Source organism: Salvelinus sp. IW2-2015, unplaced genomic scaffold (assembly GCF_002910315.2).
Source record: "Salvelinus sp. IW2-2015 unplaced genomic scaffold, ASM291031v2 Un_scaffold3341, whole genome shotgun sequence".
Lineage (NCBI taxonomy): Eukaryota > Metazoa > Chordata > Actinopteri > Salmoniformes > Salmonidae > Salvelinus > Salvelinus sp. IW2-2015.
The window spans coordinates 33,884-43,128 of record NW_019944625.1 but is presented as its reverse complement, the minus strand read 5'-3'; the positions used below and the strand labels follow the sequence as shown (position 1 = coordinate 43,128).

General features: G+C 45.3%; 1 pseudogene; it reads right to left on the bottom strand.

The window, feature by feature from the left end:
- Positions 1-6: 6 nt before the first annotated feature.
- Positions 7-9,245, bottom strand: part of LOC112075694 (E3 ubiquitin-protein ligase RING2-like) — a 16,660-nt pseudogene continuing 7,421 nt past the window's right edge.

Genomic DNA, 9,245 nt, shown 5'->3' with positions numbered 1-9,245 from the left:
AGGGGGAGAGACGGAGGGAGAGGGGGAGATCAGAAAGGGGGAGAGACAGAGAGATCAGAAAGGGGGAGAGACGGAGAGAGTGTGAGTCCATAGTGTCCTCCTGGCAGGTCTCGTCCAGGACTGTGATCCAAATGGAACCCTATTCCCTCCTGACACCACCCTGGTACACAGGGAATACGGTATCATTCGGTCTACCCCCCAGGTGTACTCCAGGCGGTCTACCCCCCCAGGTGTACTCCAGGCGGTCTACCCCCCAGGTGTACTCCAGGCGGTCTACCCCCCAGGTGTACTCCAGGCGGTCTACCCCCCAGGTGTACTCCAGCTGGTCTACTTGTGCTCCTTGGTGGGGGCGAAGTGCAGCTCCATGGGCTTGTTCACCTTCCAGTACTTCTCACTGACAAGCTCCAGAGAGAAAGACCCGTTCAGCACCTAGAGGACCGACAGAGAGCATTGTCTGATTTATTGTCTTTCAGGAGGAAATTCTTTCCACACTTCACTAGTTGCATTATATACACAAGCTCACCTGGGTGACCAGTGATTAGACGCAACACTAGGCTAAAGGTCACCTGGGTGACCAGTGATTAGACGCAACACTAAGCTAAAGGTCACCTGGGTGACAACTAGGAGTGTGTGCTTATTTGAAGTCCGTCTTGTGACCTTCGAATTAGTATAGAATCAGTATCGTATAGAATCAGTATCGTATAGAATTAGCATCGTATAGAATTAGCATAACATTGAATTAGTATAGTATAGAATTAGTATAGTGTAGAATTAGCATGGCATGGTATAGAATTTGTGTAGTATAAAATTAGTATAGAATATAATCAGAAGAGAATTCGTATAGTATAGAATTAGCATAGTATGGTATTAGCATAGTATAGAATTACTATAGTATAGAATTGGTATAGTATAGAATTGGTATAGTACCTCATTAGTATAGAATTAGCATAGTATGGTGTAGAATTAGTATAGCATAGAATTGGCATAGTATAGAATTAGTACAGCATAGTATGGGACCAGTATGGCATAGTATTAGTATAGCATTAGTATAGTATAGAATTGGCACAGTATAGAATTCGTATGGTGTAAAATTAGTAAAGTATACGTGTAGTATAGTATAGAATTAGTATAGTATACGTGTAGTATAGAATTATCATAGAATTAATATAGTATAACATTGGCAGAGTATAGTATTAGTATAGAAGTGGTATAGTGTAGTATGGAATTAGTATAGTATAGAATTAGCGCAGTACAGAATTAGTATAGTACGGTATTAGTATAGTATAGAATTAGTATGGTACACGTGTATTATAGCATATAATTAGTATAGTATAGGTGTAGTATAGAATTAGAATAGAATTAGTATAGTATTAGTATAGTATAGAATCAGCACAGTATAGAATTAGTATAGTGTAGAATTTGGGCAGTATCGTATTAGTACCAGTATAGTATCGAATCAGTATAGTATAAAATTAGTGTAGTATGGAATTAGTATAGTATAGTATGGAATTGGTATGGCATAGTATTAGCATGGTATAAGTATAGAATTAGCGTAGTATAGAATTAGTAGTGTAAAATTTGTATAGTATACATGTAGTATAGAAGTAGTATAAGCGTGGTATAGAATTAGCATAGAATAGAATTAGTATAGTACAGTATAGAATTTGTATAGTATAGAATTTGTATAGTATTAGTATAGTATGGAATTAGTATAGTGTGGTATAGAATTAGAATAGTATAGAGCACAATTAGTATAGCACGGTATTAGTATAGTATAGAATTAGTATAGTGTATAATTCGTACAGTCTAAGTGTAGTATAGCATTGAATTAGTATAGTATAAATGTAGTATAGAATTAGTATAATATAGAATTAGTATTGTGTAGAATTAGTATCTTGTCGAATTGGTATAGTATAGAATTGGTATAGTATAGAATTAGTATAGTATAGAATTAGTACGGCATAGTATTAGCATAGTATAGAATTAGTATAGTGTAGAATTAGTGTGGTATAAGTGTAGTATAGTATAGCATTTGTGTAGTATAGGTGTAGTATAGAATTATCATAGAATAGAATTAGTATAGTATAGAATTGGTGTAGTATAGTATAGAATTAGTATGGTATAGAATTAGTATAGTGAACTGGCAGTGAGCTGTAGGGATGTAGATGGTGTATTGTCGTAGTATTTGTAGTAATATATTGTATTATTACCGTGAACTGGCCGTTGGCTGTAGGGATATAAATGGTGTATTGTTTTCGGAGGCCGCGTCTCATTGACGGGGCTGGCTCTCCGTTTTCCTCAGTTCTCCAGGGCCAGACGCACAGCCAGGTACTTAGACAGGTGTCGACTGTGGCGTTACCCGACGTCTTATGTACCTGGGAACAAACTCAACACTACCCACCACACAACACACACACACCACAGCACACACACACTGCACACACACACACACACACACACACACACACACACAACACACACATCACACACAACACACACACACACACACACACACCACACCACACACACACACACTTGCAATAGCATACCTCTTGATGAACTCTGTGCTATACTCAATAACACAACACATTACCTGAGTTAGAAAGATACACACCAACACTTCACTATCTAAACTCCCAAGTACACTCCTGTTTTTCACAAACAGGATTCAAATACACAGCACGCTTAGCGCAAGGCGCGATTGAGAAGGACGAAGAGACAGGCTACCGCAGATTAGAAGACACAGCTACGCAGATTAGAAGACACAGTCGCTACGCAGATTAGAAGACACAGGCCTACGCAGAACACAGACCATAGAGAAAGGCTAGCAGATAGAGACACAGGCCTACGCAGATTAAAGACAAGCCTAGCAAATGGACAGATGCTACGCAGAATAGAAACACAGGCCTACGCAGATTAGAAGACACAGGCCTAAGCAGATTAGAAGACACAGGCCTACGCAGAATTAAAGACAGCCAGCATAGCAGACAAGCTATGCAATTAGAAGACACAGGCTTATCAGATTAGAAGATCAACACCTCAGTCATTCTAAAGATTTAAAGTGCACTATGCAGAAACCGCTCTGCCAATTATAGTGTGCTAAAATTGTAATAGTTAATCTCATTTCAGTTTGTACCATCTAACTGCTGCGAAATAATATTTCCAAACTAAAATTATTGGTAATTTCAGCATTTGAAGCTGAGTGTACAAAATCGAAAATAAAAGACAAACGCAAACTTAACGGAACATAGAAATAAGAACAATCTACCACTTCTCAGCCTGCTTTTAATGAGAATGACAGATCTATAACACTAGAACAGATCTAAACTTCTTAGACTGGCTTCAATGAGAAAGGACAGATCTATAACACATAGAAGCAGATCTAACCGACTGTTCTCAGACGGGCTTTCAATGAAGAATGGACGATCTATCAACACACTAGAAAGATCTACCACTTCTCAGAACTGGCTTTAAATGAGAATGACAGATCTATAACACATATGAACAGATCTACCACTCTTAGACTGGCTTTCAATGAGAATGAAGAGATCTATAACACATAGAACAGATCTACACGCTTCTCAGATCTGCTTTTCAATGAGAATGACAGATCTAGAACAGATCTACCGTTCTCAAAGACTGGCTTTTCAATGACAACTACTTGGCCAACAAAAAAAATGTGAATAACACCGCTTTAATATTGTGCAGATTGCTGCACTGGAACAACCACCATCCTGTACCCCACTTCGCTCAGATCCTCCTGTCTGGGCACGGTGTCCTCCTGTACCCCTTAGCCTCAGATCCCACCTGTCTGCACGGTGTCCTCCTGTCCCACCATCCTGTACCCCCACTTAGCCTCAGATCCCCACCTGGTTCAACGGTGTCCTCCTGTCCACCCATCCTGTACCCACTTAGCCTCAGATCCCACCTGGTCTGCACGGGTGTCCTCCTGTACCCGCTTAGCCTCAGATCCCCACCTGGTTGCACGGTGTCCTCCTGTCCACCATCCTGTACCCCACTTAGGCCTCAGATCCCCACCTGGTTAGGCACGGTGTCCGTCCTGTCCACCATCCAGTACCCACTTAGCCTCAGATCCCCCACCTGGTCTGCACGGTGTCCTCTGTCCACCCATCCTGTACCCCACTCAGCCTCAGATCCCCACCTGGTCCACGGTGTCCTCCTGTCACCCTCTCTGTACCCCACTTAGCCTCAGATCCCCACCTGGTCTGCACCGGTGTCCTCCTGTCCACCCATCCTGTAACCCCACTTCAGCCTCAGATCCCCACCTGGTCTGCCGGTGTCCTCTGTCCACCCATCCTGTACCCACTTAGCCTCAGATCCACCTGGTCTGCAACGGTGGTCCCTCCTTGTCCACCCATCCTGTACCCACTTAGCCTCAGATCCCCACTGGTCTGCACGTGGTGTCCTCCTTGTCACACCATCCTGTACCCCCTTAGCTCAGATCCCACCTGGTCTGCACGGTGTCCTCCTTGTCCACCCATTCCTGTACCCCACTTAGCCTCGATCCCCACCTGGTCTGCACGGTGGTCCTCCTTGTCCACCCATCCTGTACCCCACTTAGCCTCAGATCCCCACTGGTCTGCACGGTGTCCTCCTGTCACGCCATCCTGTACCCACTTAGCCTCGAGATCCCACTGGTCTGCACGGTGTCCTCCTGTCCACCCATCAGTACCCACTTAGCCTCAGATCCCACCCTGTCTGCACGTGTCCTCCTGTCCACCCATGCCTGTACCCCACTTAGCCTCAGATCCCCACCTGGTCTGCACGGTGTCCTCTGTCCACCCATCCTGTTCCCTAGCCTCAGATCCCCACCTGGTCTGCACCGGTGTCCTCCTGTCCACCCATCCTGTTACCCCCTTATAGCCTCAGATCCCCACCTGGTTCTGCACGGTTGTCCTTCGTCCACCCATCCTGTACCCCACTTAGCCTCAGATCCCACCTGGTCTGCACGGTGTCCTCTTGTTCACCCATCCTGTACCCACATTAGCCTCAGATCCCCACCTGGTCTGCACGGTGTCTCCTTGTCCACCCATCACTGGTACCCACTTAGCCTAAGATCCCCACCTGGTCTGCACGGTGTCTCCTTGTCCACCCATCCTGTACCCACTTAGCCTCAGATCCCACCTGGTCGGCACGGTGTCCTCTTTGTCCATGGAGCGTAGGATGAGGACGAACACCAGTTTATCTCGCTGGCTCCGTCCACGCCACGTCTCCTCCTCCTCCGTTCTCTGTAGCTTGTCCATGTCCAGACCAGAGTCATCTGAGGTCTTGGTACGCTTGATGCTCGGCGGCCCGCTCCTGCTTTCGATGGAAAAGATTATTTAATTAGGGGGGGGGGAAAGATACGCTGAACAAAACCCAGGGCATAAAATGTTAAGCGATGAGAATGCTTTAATGAGGAAGACACACTGACTGGATATCTTGCTGTTATATTCCTAGGTGTCATTTACTCAACAAAAATGGACATTTGTATGCATTTACACACGCCCACTTTACAACAAAACATGTAAACCCCACTTCACATGGAAACGATTTGAAATGGAAAATAAAAGTATATCACACGCAACATAATACAATACATTATTAACTAATACCGCTGCTACGCACCATCCCATATTACAATGCATACATGCATAATACCTGCACGCTACCCATCCTATACCAATACACTTACTAATACCTGCAACGCTACCCATCAATATACACAATACATTACTATACCTGCACGTTACCCATCCCATTACACACATAATTACTAATACCGTGCAGTTACCATCCCATATACACAATACATTACTACTCCTGCACGCTACCCATCCCATATACACAATACATTACTATAACCTGCACGCTACCCCATCCATATACACAATACATGACTAATACCCTGCACGCTACCCATCCATATACACAATACATTACTAATACCCTGCACGCTACCCTATCCCATATACACAATCATTACTAAACCCTGCGTCCCATCCATATACAATAATTACTAATACCTGCACGTTACCCATCCCATATACACAATACATTACTAATACCCTGCACGCTACCCATCCCATTACACAATACATTACTAATACCCTGCACGTACCATCCCATATACACAATACATTACTAATACCCTGCACGCTACCATCCCATAATACACAATACATTACTAATACCCTGCACGCTACCCATCATATACACAATACATTACTAATACCTGCACGCTACCATCCATATACAACAATACATTACTAATACTGCACGTACCCATCCATATACCAAATCATTACTAATACCCTGCACGCTACCCATCCCATATACACAATACATTACTAATACCTGCACGTGCTACCATCCCATATACACAATACATTACTAATACCCTGCACGTACCCATCCCATATACACAATACATTACTAATCTGCACGTTACCCATCCCATATACACAATACATTACTAATACCCTGCACGCTACCCATCCCATATACACAATAATTACTAATACCCTGCACGTTACCCATCCGCATATACACAATACATTACTAATACCCTGCACGTACATACCAATATACACAATAATTCTAATACCTGCACGTTACCATCCCATATACACAATACATTACTAATACCCTGCACGCTACCCATCCCATATACACAATACATTACTAATACCCTGCACGCTACCCATCCCATATACATTGTACACGTCTCATACAGCCACATACGTAATACATCCTACCCTTACACGTTCTGTCAGTGGCCTGCTAGCACAACTCAGTTTCACTGTTCGCTTTTAGGTATTTGATAGACATGGGAATATGATTGTACAAATCCAGTCAGGTTTTCAATAAATCCTGTTTGGAGGAATCCGGATTTCCTGCTTTTTCCTGATATCGGGAATTTCTGATAAACCTGGGAATTTTGTGGACGTTACTGGCATTCTGCAACCCTACATGGGAATTTATTTAACTAGGCAAGTCAGTTAAGAACAAATTCTTATTTACAATGATGGCCTACCGGGGAACAGTGGGTTAACTGCCTTGTTCAGGGGCAGAACGACAGGGGCAGATGAAGGAATGCTCATACCTGGTTGGAGTGGACGGAGGCATTGCTGCAGTGGGAGGAGTCACCATTGTCCTCCGCCCCGCTCCCGTTCTCCAGCTGGTGCTTCTTCCCTCGCTGCAGCCTGCAGTGACACCCAGTGGTGGGAGGAGGTCAGATTTAAATTCAATTTTATAAAGTAACATTCAATTTGACCATAGTTCTAGAAACATGTTTTAAATCATAGGGTAAGTTGTTCTGACCTTTGTGAGGAGACACCTAAATGGGAAAATGTTATTAAAATGAGAATAGCCGTACAGTCACGGGCTGTATCTCAAGGCCCTCCTCGATGCTGTGGGTTAAGGGTCAGGAAAAAGCGTTAAGGGTTAGGGTACAGTACCTGTTCTTGGTTTGTATCCTGAGGCCCTCCTCGATGCTGTGGGACAGGGTTAAAGGTCAGAAGTCAGGGTACAGTACCTGTTCTTGGCTTGTATCTTGAGGCCCTCCTCGATGCTGTGGGACAGGGCCTGCTGGTTGTTGTGTTTGGAGATGCGGGCCAGAACCCTCTCCTGGTGGGCCTCGTACTCATCTCTGCTGGGGTAGATCTTACTGATGAGGGCGTCAAAATTAGGGTCCGGCCGCAGGGACCGCTTAGACACCAGCTTCTTCCTGCACGTAGGGCATTCCTTGTTGCTGGGTAGAACGAACACAGACAGAGGTTAGAACGTCACCTGAGGTAATGATGTCCGGTGCCACTAAGTTTATCAGCAGCTGATCATGACGTTTCATATGGTTAGTAGACATAGATACATACAATACAACTGGGTAGTCAACAGTAGCATGTGGTGGTGGGTGTGTCAACAGTAGCATGTGGTGGTGGGTGTGTCAACAGTAGCATGTGGTGGTGGGTGTGTCAACAGTAGGTAGCGTTACTATAGGGTAGGTTACTATTAGGGTAGGTTACTATAGGGTAGGCGGTAGGTTACTATAGGGTAGGGTAGGTTACTATAGGGTAGGTTACTATAGGGTAGGTGGTTACTATAGGGTAGGAATGGGTAGGTTACTATAGGTAGGTTTACTATAGGGTAGGGTAGGTTACTATAGGGTAGGTTACTATAGGGTAAGGTTACTATAGGGTAGGGTAGGTTACTTTAGGGTAGGGTAGGTTACTATAGGGTAGGGTAGGGGAACATACCCTGATCTGAGGGCGGTGATGATGCAGTCGGCACAGAAGCGGTGCAGACATTCCTTGGTTGTCATGGTGTTCTTCAGCATGTCCAGACAGATGGGACACATCAGCTCACTGTGCAGGCTCCTGGGAGACACCGCGATCTCCAGCCCATCTGTGATGGCCTCCTACAGGGGACAAACAGACGGGACACATCAGCTCACTGTGCAGGCTCCTGGGAGACACAGCGATCTCCAGCCATCTGTGATGGCCTCCTAGAGGGGACAAACAGACGGGACACATCAGCTCACTGTGGAGGCTCCTGGGAGACACAGCGATCTCCAGCCCATCTGTGATGGCCTCCTACAGGGGACAAACAGACGGGACACACAGCTCACTGTGGAGACTCCAGACCACGACGCTCCTACAGGTAACAAACAGACCATCACCCTGCTACAGGGAACAAACAGACCATCACCCTGCTACAGGGAACAAACAGACCATCACCCTGCTACAGGGAACAAACAGACCATCACCCTGCTACAGGGAACAAAACAGACCATCACCCTCCTACAGGCAAACAGACCATCACCCTCCTCAGGGTCAAACAGACCATCACCCTCCTACAGGGTCAAACAGACCATCACCCTCCTACAGGGAACAAACAGACCATCACCCTCCTACAGGGCAAAACAGACCATCACCCTCCTACAGGGAACAAACAACCATCACCCTCCTACAGGGAACAAACAGACCAATCACCCTCCTACAGGGAACAAACAGACCATCACCCCTCTACAGGGAACAAACAGACCATCACCCTCCTACAGGAACAAACAGACCATCACCCTCCTACAGGGAACAAACAGACCATCACCCTCCTACAAGGAACAAACAGACCATCACCCTCCTACAGGGAACAAACAGACCATCACCCTCCTACAGGGGACAAAACAGACCATCACCCTCCTACAGGGAACAAACAGACCATCGACCCTCCTACAGGAACAAAACAGA